The sequence below is a fragment of the Magallana gigas genome, chromosome 1 (genome assembly GCF_963853765.1).
Source record: "Magallana gigas chromosome 1, xbMagGiga1.1, whole genome shotgun sequence".
Classification (NCBI taxonomy): domain Eukaryota; kingdom Metazoa; phylum Mollusca; class Bivalvia; order Ostreida; family Ostreidae; genus Magallana; species Magallana gigas.
Genome location: NC_088853.1, coordinates 59,942,765 through 59,956,616, shown reverse-complemented (window position 1 = coordinate 59,956,616; position 13,852 = coordinate 59,942,765). Strand labels below are relative to the sequence as shown.

General features: G+C 33.6%; 2 long non-coding RNA genes across 2 annotated transcripts in view; one reads left to right on the top strand and one right to left on the bottom strand.

Moving 5' to 3' along the window:
• LOC136274014 (uncharacterized) overlaps positions 1-13,852 on the top strand; it is a 278,101-nt gene that overhangs the window by 192,267 nt on the left and 71,982 nt on the right. The window lies entirely within an intron of this gene.
• Positions 1,395-5,670, bottom strand: LOC136274010 (uncharacterized). Its single transcript, XR_010712266.1, has 3 exons — positions 5,515-5,670; positions 4,528-4,859; positions 1,395-3,812 (listed from the first exon to the last, which is right to left on the bottom strand). It is a non-coding gene; the product is annotated as an uncharacterized lncRNA (long non-coding RNA).

Sequence of the window (13,852 nt, the reverse complement as noted above, 5' to 3'; positions counted from 1 at the left end):
CTTCAATAGGGTTCATTTCGTTTGAAATTTGACAGGCAATTAGATTCAGGTGTGAGTAACAGTCCCATGAATTTTCGCCAAGTTCTACAGAGTTTTACTGGAGCTGGAATTTTTATTTTGGAGGCGTAGTCTAAAACGCGGTCTGGAGTCAAATGGCAGACAGTGTTTCACCTTTTCAAAAAATTCTGACAAACGGTTGTAACACTTTTTCAGGCTTTATTTTAAAAAGAAATATTAAATTTCAAGTTCAAATATCGAGGGTCAAGTTCATATAAGAATTCAATCCTTGTATAAAAGTAGGGGTGTGGGCAAATTGTACATATAACTAAATCTGATATATATGTTGCATACACTTATTACTTATTAGTTCTAAGAGGTCAAGGTCAAAGGTCAAGGTCAAACCTAAAAATAAGGGGTGGTGGTTTTAAAGAGCTTATTGCACATATAAATGAATCTGAAATGTATACGTAAAATATACTTGTAACGCATCAGTCCTTTAAGGTCAAGGTCAAAGGTCAAGGTCAGGTCAAAGGTCAAACCTAAAAATAAAGGGAGGGGGGTGTTTGAAAGAGCTATTTGTACATATAAATGAACCTGATGTTATAGATGTTGCAGATACTTATAACACATCAGTTTTAAGAGGTTAAAGGTCAAGGTCACACATAAAAAGGGGAGGGGGAGGTTATTTCGTATGTGTTTGTGAAATCAATGAAATTAAAAGGGGAATTACTGCCAGAAGGGGACGTTGGACCCTGTTAAGATCTATAGGCTGAAGAAACTTCTAAGTGTACTGAAGATATTGGTAAAAGTTTCAAGTCTCTACCTGTTATGGTTTCAGAGGAGTAGCGATAACAAGCATTTCATACAAAAGGGGCAATAAATCACTAACTATTACAAGGTGGGAGCTGAAGGGCTACGTTTTGAATTGTCTTAAGACGTCCTACTACATTCTTGATCAAATTTCTCTATATCACCCTAAACAAAAGAGAATCGAAAACTCATAAATACACAGATTTTCAAATGACCTTGACCTTTGTGGTCCGAAGTCTCTATGACAAATAGTAAAAAAGTTGGAAATGATTTTCTGGAAATTGAAATACTTTCAGGGGCAATAACTGATAGAAGGGGGTCTCGGAACCTTTCGGTATGAATAGATTGAAAGAGCGCCTAAGTGAACTACAGACGTTAATAAAAGTTTCAAGTCTCTATCTCTTATGGTTTCAGAGGAGTAGCGATAACAATCACTTCGTACACAAAGGGCAAAAACTTTGTAAGTTCTGGGAGTGATCAACCAAAGGGTCATTTGGTACCATAACTTTTAATGGCCAGTCACGTGAAGAAAAAATTGCTTCAATATCTCTTGAAAGAAAAAAGCTGTCCCTGGAAAAAAAGAGAAGAAAAAATAATAATAATAATAATAATAAACATAAGAAAAACAAAAGGTCTTTCACCTGAAAGGTGGAAAGATTTAATAAAAATAAACAGAACAATATCCATAGGCCTTTACACTGTGGTGTAAAGACCTCTTTACACTGTATCGTATAATGTTAGTGTCAGCAGAACTAGGTTAATTTAAGTTGATGTACTGCCTTTAATATCTTTCCATTATCAATAATCAGATATATGTTGTTTCTGTAAAGAAAAAGGGTCTGTTTCTTTCAATTAATGCTTGCCCTAAAAATTTAAGGCTGTTTAAATTCATAATAATAAATAAATGAAAAACACACACAAACCACCTTTTTACACATTCGTGTATGAAGTAAAACAAGATAGTATCCTGTTATTAAAAAAATGAACATGATTTCAATATATTTGGTAAAAATTGATGAAAATGAAACTTGTTGTCAACGTTTTTTAATGAGCAAAATGTATGTCATTAGCCGGCGCACAGAGCGAGATAGCTGTATCTATGTGATATCTCATGATAAAGTTATAATGTGAATTTAATCGTTGGCAACGGCTGTGTACATATGTTTTTTTTTCTTCTATTTACTACAGAGTCTTCGTCTTCTGCTCAGTTTTAAGAATAAACAAAAAGATATAAGAAAATACAATTTTACATAACAGTATATTTACCCTTGTAAAAATCTTTTTAGATAACTAAGTATAAATTCTTATTGCTTATTCTTGTGTAAAAAAATATGACATTTAAAATATTTGTGTTTTTTTAAATCACCTTTAAATAGAGCAGAATATTGTTGAAAATGTACCAAGTTATAGAAAAAAAATAAAGTGAAATTGTTAGGTTTCATATTTTGTAAATTGTTTCGCAAGCATATTTTCTATTGAAGCATATTTACCATTCCTTTACTTACTTTCATGTGTCAAGGACTTATTTGATTTTCATATGGTAAACCTTTCAGATACCTTATTAATTTCTTTTTTTCTCAATAAAATATCAACGGCTATAACTTAAAAAGTATATCATTGACAGTGAAAAATTACACTTCAGTCGAATTTTTAAGATATTAAAAAGTTTTCAATTATCATCAGTGGATTTATGTTTTCATATCCTAAAACATTGTAATTAAATATAAAAATAGTATGATCATTCATAATCAAGCTTAAAATTGATAACAACAATCGGTGAGGATTGATTTATCTGTGCCATACATGTATATACATTGCTACAATGTCAAATATATTTTAAAATTCATCCTTAAAACTTATTTGCATTATAAAAATGAAGATTTTTCATACGTTTCCAAAAAAAAAAATAACTGATTCAGAATGTAAGATCAAATGTCAACTGAAAAGTGATAAAACCAACTCTATACATAAAGGTACGTTCGGTATCTAATTTGATAACGTTACTCTTCAGCTGAATCAATCAAACAATATCGTTAAAAACTACCTTCCTTGTAAAGCAATGGTTTCAAATTAGACCCGTGTAATATCATACAAAATAGTTTTAAAACATTTCTTTTGTAATTTGAAAATTACTGATAAGTATTTTTGTATGTGTTTGTGTTTTATCAAAGTTTTCTATATTCTGCCACCTACAAAATAAATAAAACAGACAGGATAAAGAATTGCAAAACCGTTATAGATATGTAGAATTTACAAATCAAAAGACTGTACATCCCTAAAGGTGAAGTGTGTGTAAGATAGCAATAAATCAGGATTGAAAATAGCAAAGATGTATATAGTAAACATAAGTTCCTTCAAACGGTAACACATTTTGCTCAAGATATAAACATTTGGCTCCATTTGATGTTAAGAATATAAAACTGTTTAAAAAAGCATACAGTTTTTCGGATTAAAATATTGCCTCCAATTTAAATTTGCATTCGTTTCTTTATATCATATACGTCTTCCAATACCTTCGACTTTAGTTCATTAATAAGTTATGCGTACTGTAATATCTGGACGCTTCAGAGAGGCCACCGTGAAAATCATTTTAAAAGCATATTTGACTTTATTCTCCAAGCTGTATTCGACGTCATTACGCGCTCTTTTCTTATCCTCTTTTTCTCCAAATTCTACTGAAATCACCACACAACCATCATCCGAATAAATATGACAACTTTCTACCCCATGACAGGTTTTCATAGCTCTAAATAAACCAAAGGACTCTTCCCTTATGCATGTCGACAATGTTTTTGACTGTTCATTTTTTTTAACGAACCTTTCCAACAGTGATTCTACATTTTTTCTTGAAGATGGATTAATGGGTGATGATAATACAGATTCTGGGTGATTTACAAATTCGTTGAGAATTCCCGCTATATCATTGTGCATTTCTTTGTCTCTATTGAGGGCCCTTACTCTGATCTTTGCTGTACATGGATTCGTGTCTATCAGGGAAGAAGCTGAAAGTCAATAAAAAAAAAACGTTCATTGATTGTAAAGTGACAAAATGTAAATTGAAGGTTGCACATTAAGCTGGTTTAACTTTTACATTTGCAAATACAATTCATTGGCAAAAAGGAGTTTAAGTTGGGGTTAGTGCTATCTGTAGGTTGGAAGTCTATGATGTCTTTAAAGAGCCAAATCTGGTCCAGGGCAATGTCTTCTAAGAGCACTGGGGCATCCACCTCGGGAATTTACGGATTCAAGAGACATTTTGTGTTTATGTTGAGGTCTCCTGAACTTAGTTAACTAAATATGCATTTACCTATCACAGTAAATTGTAATTATTGTAGATAAATTAAGGATTAAGATATTATGGTCTCGATTTAAAACGTTCTTTAAAAAGGATTGATTTAAAGCTTGTAATACATTTGTGACAGCTTAGATTTGAACGATGCTAGAGAATCCGTCCGAAACAGCATCTGTCATGTGCAGTACGATCGGGTTAAGGGAATGTTGTCGCAGAGGGTACAAATATATAAGGTTGAGGCGGTTTGATGCAATGTAGAAAATGTAGATGTGCCGTATTCCCCCTTAATCAATTAGCGTCCATTTTTATGTATATTTAGTGTTGCTTTCTACAGTTTGAATGGCAAAACATGATAATTTAATACAATGGTTATCGTCAGAAAGTTTATTGTTAGTCGGGCTTACAGAGCGTGAGAAAATGTTTACCTTCATTGTTTGGTTCTCTTTGGTTTTCCGCTTCCATTTCGTTATTTTGACGTATACTTTTCGATGCTCTCTTTATAAGTAACACGGCTGATTCGTCGATGTTGCCAAAAATGTCAAGGAGAACACTATATTTTCCAACTCCTATAAGTTTTTCACGCTGAAGTGCGCAAATGTCTTCAAGCACAGTTTCATTATCATCCGTTGGTAAAGGACAGTAATCTGCATAATATATCTTCCATTTGGTAAAATTACCAACCACTTTACGGCCTGCACCAAAAAATCCAGTGCAAAGATCATCTATCAATTTCTTGTGAATGGCTTTATTTTTTTTACTGTTAATGAAAAAAAACCTAATATTTTATTTAAGAGTAACTGGTAACAAAAAAAAAAATTGACATTGATACAAAATAATTTGTTTCGCCATTCACCATAAATTGCATAAGAAAATCTAGTTACTTATAATATATTATAATTTTATTTTAGAACGCAACCAGAGATCGGCATTTAGTAAAAATTAAACTTCATCAATTTAATAATGCAGATTTTCTGAATAATGTAAACTGTATCAGGAAATGTACTGTAAATTGATTATTAATTTCTTATCTCAAGTAACTAAGGGCCTGAAATAGTTAAAATGTGTGTTACAAATAATTGCTCTGCTGTTAAATTCTGCAAACGGACATAATTCTTTTAAAAGAGAATATGTTCGGATGAACAAATAATAGTTTGGCGTTTGAAAAAAAAATAAACCTAAATGTTTTTAAAAAAAAAAAACTTTTAAAATGTGTATCATGGATTTGAGCTTTGGTAATTAAATATGTCAAAACCATGACTTTACAAGTTTGTGCTACACATACTTTATTTGTCAAACTATACAGTCATGCAAAAACGCAGACTGTTTTGTAGCCGTAAAATTTTATAGTATAATTAAATATTTCTATCCAGTATATGTCTAGAATTGTTTCATTTTTAAAAAAAAAAACTTACTTTAAGTCCTCCATTTCCTGATCATCAAAGCGTCTGTACACCTCGGCGAATATTAAGTATACAGTTTTCAGCCTTTTAAAACCAAGCAAATATATCTCTACAAGGTTACATTATTGTGATAATATATGTTTGTTTAAAGCTGAACGCCGCTCGTAAATAGGCACCGTCACACAGTTACCTGGTATATAAACCCTTCGATTTTGTTACACCCGATTGCACACCTGAAACTCGTGGCCGACGTGTAGTATTCCTTTCGTGGTTTTTGGAGTTTATGCATTTATTTCTTCTTATTATATGTGCATATCATTTGTAAATAATGCATTTACCAATTTATTTGATGTTAGTATTCTCCTGGTTTGAAAAAAGTGCGTAAAATTTTATAATTTCATCGACACCAAGTAACACAGCGAGGCAAGATGTATGGCGAAACCTTTACAGCTAAATACTTTGAACTGTTTAGAAGACTGCTCCTTATTGCCTGACGTCATGACGCCAGGCATATCTAAGGTTTAAAAGTTGCAATCTCCGAAACAGTGCAAACAATGGGACAAGCAATATCATGATATTTCACAAAATAGATTAACCGATGCATGTTTAAAATGTCAGCATTTACATTCCCATTTGATGAAAATGTTATATGGCATGTAATAACAACAGCGACAAAGAGCTTTCAAGTGAACAGGACGTTCACCATGCAGTACACGTGTGTAATCATGATTTAAAAATAGATCAGCATTCCACCATATTTGAACGGTGAAAAAGGGGAAGGGGGTCAACGCAACAAGTTGTAACATATTATCTATTACGGTGCAATGTAAGTAATAATTGGTTTTGGATTATCATCATTACAAGACAGTCATCAGTTTGAATTTTTATACAGCTTGAATGTTTACTGGAGGAACAGTATCGCCAAAGCGGGATGTGACCCGATTTCCGTTCAGTTGGGCGATTTCATTAATCTTGATGTGGTAGAACAGATTTATTACTATCTATTTCATATGTATTTATTCGTTTTTGGATTTTCTATTTTCGTTTTGTGCAGTATATTCTTAAATATTATTCAAATTAAGTTTTATTGCGCGCGTATAGTTCTTTAATTTCATTAGTTCATATTATTATCCAAGAAATTTGATTATCTATTAGTATAAGTAACCGTTCAAACTAAGTAAAATTGGGCAGTATTTCATTTTATACAACATCGGACAATCCAGTGTATATCAGCTGCATCTTGTGGTAGGTTAATGATATGTTTTACGGTGCTACCGTTATGGCGAGCGCAGCAAGAATTACACATACCTTGCATCGTTGTCAACTTATAGTTTTATTTAGGTATAAACGAAGGTCAAAGAATTTTTGAGAGAGTATTGCTCTACAACAAATATGCCATATGTACTAATTTTAATTGTTATGATACATACAGTGCAACCCCCTTCCCAGAGAGAGAGAGAGAGAGAGAGAGAGAGAGATAGAGAGAGAGAGAGAGAGAGAGAGAGAGAGAGACTGGTACCTGCATGTTTGTAGGTGTGTAATTTCCCACTTTTAAATTTAATGGTCTGACTATATGCAATATCTACATAATTTTTTTAACTGTTTATTTTTTCATTTTATTCCTTTTTATTTATTTCAAAATGTCCTATTGTTTATTTCCTCCCTACTCATGCATGCACAATTAGCTTTAAAATGGATCGTTATGACAGTAAAGTATGGCTCTTGCATATATATATATATATATATATATATATATATATATATATATATATATATATATATATATATATATAAAAAATCTCTATATTGAAAAAAATTAAAAACAAATCATCCGTCAATGAGGCAGGTATCGCAGTCTGTTCTGGAATAGATAGTACACGCATTACAAATGTTTTAATATTAAATTGCTACAAAACATGTTTTACCATATAAATGAATACCGAAGTAACGGTTGCATTTTTATCAACGAAATATCGAAACGAAAACATATTGAACGTACATGTAAAATTGTATTTTGTCTAATGTATTTTTCTTTGTTTACAGGTCAATGCTCTAAAACATTTAATAAATCTGTTAAACAAAACGGATGTCTTTTGGAATTCCTTACTGCTCGGTTACATTGAAAAGGGGTCATAACTGGCATGTCTTACTTAATGTACATTACTACATGTAACAATTACTAATCAAATGTCATTCTTAATTTGATAGATTTCTTCCAAAACATCCGAACCAAAGTATAATATACATGTATATACCTGTTACAAAACAAATGTCAAAAATTCATTTGACCCCTTCCCCATAGCAGGATTTTGCGCCATAATGTCTGATTTATAGTTTTTGCGCGCGAGTTGACGAGTCCGTTAATTGGGCTCATGCGAATACCCCAGAGCACTCCATGTGTTTACATCACAGGCACGTAGCATCGGGAGTTGGGGTGAGGGAGGCTGCTTCCCCCTCTCCACTTTTTGACAGCTGGCACTTTTCTTAACTTTATAGGATAAATGGAAATATCATGGATTTGCCCCCCCCCCCCTTTTTGTAGGAGCATGCAATAAATGAAACTGCAAATAAGGAATTCTAATTGAATTGAAGTTACAGTTAGGGTTTTTTTCATGAATTTGAGAATTCACCCTTTTTTAATTGCTTGTCAAGATGAATTTGATTAAGCTGCCCACACACATTCAAAATCAAAACGTGTTTGTATACCCTTTCATATTTCATATGGTTGGAAATTTTTAAAAATGCCTCTCAGTTGATTTCACATCTTAATTAATATAACAAATACATATACAACTAGACCTGTTTTTGTCTTCAACAAAAAGGAAGGGCTTTTCGACAGCCCTTTAAACCCCTTATTTGAATTCTTAATTTTTCCCCCAGAACTGTATATGATAAAATGAGAACAAATGTCATCAACATATACCCAAACATTAACTTATAAGAAATTATATGTCCTAAGAAAGACAACTCCAGAATGTTATATCCAAAGGTATCTTTTATTTCTTGAAGAAAAGGTTTAAAAATATGTTAGAAAGTACTCATTTATTATTCAAGACTTTTGGTATGCCAATAGCTCTAATGCTAATCATTCAATGAGCAAAGTGAGATAACTCTTGATTTTTTTTTTTAAATTGTGATAAAGTTATCATTTTCAGACCCTTAAGGTAGCTCCATACTCGTAAAATTCTCTGAGGAAAGTTGAAAAACCGAACTGATTTCGACTTAATAGACTTAAATGTCATCAATTGTTAGAAAAAATATACATGTCATCACACTTTTTGAGATGCCAGATAAACATAAACTAAAGCATATTTTAGCATTAGAACATTGTATTTTTTTCTGTTAAAAGTAAAATCTTGTAGGCAGAAATTTGTTTTTCTTGTTTAATTTTAATGTCAACTTTATCAGAAAACTAAAATTACAAAAATATTTTAAAATTAATTGTTGGAATAAGAAAAACTATAGCATTTAGACATACAACTGAAAGAAAAGTCAGAAAAAGAGTTATTTCCCCTTTTCAAAGATAAAATATATAAAAATTTGGAAATTTAGTATAAAATTAAGTGCGAAAATATCTTGAACCTACCAATAATTCTAATTACATCCATGTGATTATATTCACATAAAATAAATAAAACTATCTTGCACAATTTTTAAAGAATTCAAAGTTTTACAAAAAAGTGTGACGTCACAGAACACTGGATCTACTTTAAAACCCCTATAAGGAGTCAAAAAGTGGCCCCTCGGACCATATATTTTAAGTTGTACTCTTTATTTTGAACTATAAACCAAAAAGATTTTGAAAAGCGGATGAACAATAAAAAAGTTAGAGCTAAAGGGCGGTTTTTAATATTAACCTTTTCAGCTCCTAATTTCATAGAAGTTTTTTTCTAAAGTATTTTTTAAATATCTACACACATATCTAAACCAAAATTCAAAACAAAATTTTGGGGTCTATATGCTCCTTTCGGTGCTATGGTGTATTTAATATTTCTGCACTGAGGATGCAAATTGCACATAAATTGCTTTTCCCTCTATAATTTTTTATTGAAATGAACCATAGTATCAAATACAAATTTAAATTATTTAGAATTAATAAAATTTAAATTATCATAATGAAAAAGTTTGACATTTTTTCACCTTATTGATATTTTGACCTTTTTGCACTGAAAAAATACTATTTTTATTCATAAACGATTCAACATGCAATTTAATAATTTAAAAGTCTCAAACTTTTTCTCAAATTATGACAGACTTGTCAAAAGAAACGTAAATATTCAGAAAATAAAACCAAAAGTATGGGTCTATAATGTAAATTTTGAGATATGGCATGAAATAAGCTTATTTTAGGGGATAATTGGAGTTGATTTTTTTCTTTACTTTTATGAAATATCACTTAAACATGCCAATATATGTCGATAGAAATATTGAAATATTGTTGAAATATGTTCTTTGAAACAATACGAAGATATCCCAATGCACAAACTATCTGAACATTTGGTCTGCACGAAAAAATAAGAAAGCTAAAATTACGGTACTCTAAAACCACTTATGAAAAATGTTCCTTTTCTTCTTATAAACCTTCCGCCACAAAATATAGTCCCTGACTACACTCTCTCTTAATATGGAATTTTTTCTTCACTATTTTATTCAATAGAGTTTATTTGACATTGTAAAAAAGGAATTTACAAGTAGAATTCATATATGACACAGAATTTCCAGACTAGAGGTGACACAAAATGGCTACCCAAAATCAGAGGATCAAACCTTTTTAACTTCTTCCATTTAAACAATGTCTGTAAGTCTTATAATATTCCGGAGGTTTGTTGGATTTTTTATTTTTTCATACCCCCTTTCCTCAATTTTGGAACCTTATATCTTAACAATATATTTATAAGCATTCAAATGAATTTTGCATGCTATTTTAAGAAAAATTCTAAATATTATAGCTCTAAAAATAGCCTGGTAATATACCTTGAATTTTGGGGAATTAACAGGTTTAAATGTTAATAAATAAGGAATAATTTATCAAGGAAAATTATATAAAATTGAGGAACGTCTCGTGTGTCCTTAAATAATGAAGAACAGTAGAATTTAATATTTAGCAAAGTTAAGTACCATGATAATTTTCTGACATAAAACTCAATATTAAATAAAGGGGTAGGGGTGAAAATATATTGTGAGTAGTATAGGAGGGACATTTCGACCCCCTTTACCGGCGCCAAGATGGCGGCCCTTCCGCTTCCGCCAGAATGGCGGCCCTTCCGCTTCCGATAAGAGGGCGGCCCTTCCGCTTCCGCCTAGAGGGCGGCCCTTCCGATTCCGCCAGAATGGCGGTCCTTCCGCTTCCGCCGAGAGGTCGACCCTTCCGCTTCCGCCAGAATGGCGGCCCTTCCGCTTCCGCTGGGGTTTTTTCCCGCGTTTTATAAATACGCAAGTAGCCATCACCCTTTACCAGGACTTTGGACCTGCTGTCCAGAGACAGGTGGGTTTACTACTTTTTTTTTTTTTTTTTTTTTTTGAGACGGGAAGAGTGAGTCACACCTATGCACAAAGCAGCACAAAGCTTGAACTCGTACCGACCGGATCAGCGTTTATAGCCCGATCATCGATACGAGGGGGATACTCTCAGGTGGTTTACGGGTGTTTTACTTCCTTGCCAGGGACCACATTTTAAGTGAAGGAGAGCTCCCCGAGTGGTTTACGGGTGTTTCACTTCCTCGCCAGGGACCACTCATAATATGAGGCCTCACCCACCCTTCATCGTCTCCATGTGTCTTTCAATTAATCATGTTACCATAAACATATTACGACTAATGAAAACTGAAACATTTTATGCATTTGGTTTCAATACAATGTTTAGAGGTTCGGTTGAAATACCATCCTCCAAAACTTTCCTTTTGCAATAGAAATAAGAAAAACCACTTCTTTCTTGTGTATATGTGAACATTGTATTATGGCGCGCGCGTATCCCTCGATTCATTCCATGCCCTGCCTTTTGATTCATTAAAACGGCATCATATGTTCCCCAAGGATTAGACACCTGATTTTTATTTAATCCTTTTGAACTAAATTTACACTCATTTCCATTGGCTACTACGTATGTTTTTGAACAAAGACCAATCATTTTTTCACCTTCGAATTCTGTTTTAAACGCCTGTCAAAAGTCTTGTGTTTTTTGCAACACTCTCGCGGTAAAAAAGGGGGACATGCATCGTCGCAACAGTAACCGCGTAGGTGGTGTTCATATCTTTCGCGCATGTTTGGTTTTATCACCTCGTGCATATTTTCAGCACTCAAACACAAATAATTGGAATCGGTATCCATTTCTAATAGCATGTAATCGGCGCGGTCGACATAAATGTCTAGGAAATCGTAATTAAACTCCAACATTTTCATTTTAGCGTATTGTAAGATAAAGTAACCTAACTGAATAGGTAGATCCATGGTGATCTTAGTTTTTGCCATTTCTAGTTCATAAAAATCTCCCCCTAAGCATGTTGCATTTCTAAATTCATCTTGGTTGATCGCTAAGCAGGTTTGGTGTTCTCCCTGCCTGTACATAAGTGATATCCCGATGTTTTGTTTTGTCCATGATTAAAGACCCGTATCCCGAATTGCCTATTAATTTCATCGTATTGCCAATAATTTCAAATTCCGGTCTCGCATCCCCCATCCTTCGCGCTTCTGTCACATCATTAACAAATTTTTTGAAACATGCCTGAGCGTTAAATTCAACCACCTGATAAATGCGCGTAACTTTTAATCCGTGATCTAAATACCATTTTAACAATGGAGTACCAAGTAACATTTTTTCTGCTTTCATACCCCCCCACCAATAAACGCCTTGGGTGCGTACTAAGACCTTCCTTTTCTATATGTTTCTGCATATGCTCCCCAATATCCTCAAATTTCACTTCCGTATTGCAAAACAATGGCGACATTTCTTTAAAATAGTTCCAAGGAGACAACTTCGGTTGAAACTCTCCTTCCCACTTTTCAGGTACTTCAATATCTACCTCAACCATACCAAATAAAGTTTCGCTTTTCACTCCCTCTAAAATTTGTTTTTCATTAACCTTTCCCCTATGCTTCCGATAAAAAGCAGGTCGCATTTCCCAACCCAAAGCATGAATCACAGGACGAGGTTTACAAAACTCATCAAACTCACATTCCCACATTTCCTCTACCTTATATCCCTTCCCAATCAAGTAAGCAGTCGTTTTCTTTGTTTTGTTCAACTTCTTTTCTCTGTTTTCCCTCCAATTCGTATCTGTTATTTTTTCTGTCAACCTACACTCGTGACCGTGGAAATAACATCCTTGAAATTGGTAAATCGTATTTGTGTTCCCATCATACCCGTCCACGGGATAAGGGCCCACCCGCTTTTCACCCCCGTCATTCAGCGCATGTTTGATGTCCTTTCCCTCGTATTTAATCAAATAATTCATCCACTGATACATTTTAATGTTCTTATCTCTGACTTCTGGTTTAAACCCTTCTTCCGCCCTGCGTCTGACCATGACACCCACCGGCATTTTTTGTCCTATACACCACAAATACAATGCATTGCAATCGTACCCTAAAACTTTTTGGCACAATTTCCCATCTCCGATCTTGGTCTCTCCCTTCACGGCTTTTCGATGGTAAATAATAGAGGGTCCCCCACAATATTTGACTTAATGTTATGATACAAATCCTTGTTTTTCTCGTCCAGTAACATGAATTCCGCCCCCTCCCGTGTTGCTGTGTCGAATAACATTTTCCTCGCAATGCCAGGGACCGACATGGCAATTTTGAACAAATCGATATTTCTATCAAAGTAAAACTGTTGCAGTCGCGTCACAGCGGTGACAAAAGGTCCTACATCTAAATTATTGTACCACACTAAAAAGTCTCTAAATGTGGTCATGTTGTGGTCCACCCAGGCTCGTTGACAGGTCTGATAGTCAGTGTCTGAAATGCATGACTCTTTTAAGCTACTATAAAACGCAGAAGGGGGAGGCAATTGATTGCACTCTAATTTCGACACGTCATCAAACCATTCATAGGGGAAATGACCTTTTGATTCATCGACTTGATAGGCTGTTAAGAATTTTGCATAAGACGTGCCAGGCGCCAAAAAGTGAGAAACATCTAAAAATTTCAATTTTTCAGTTGAAATACAGGCGTACGCATTGTTCTTTTTAATGGTAAAGCAGTGCTCTTCCTGGTGAAGTCCTAAATGTTTAGCTAGTTTCGTTTTAATCAAATTCAAATCGTATTTGGCCGAATTAAATCCCAACACGGGAACCTGTGACACATAAGCATTAAACTTTCCATACAATTGTCTTATCTTTTTAGCCTCGTC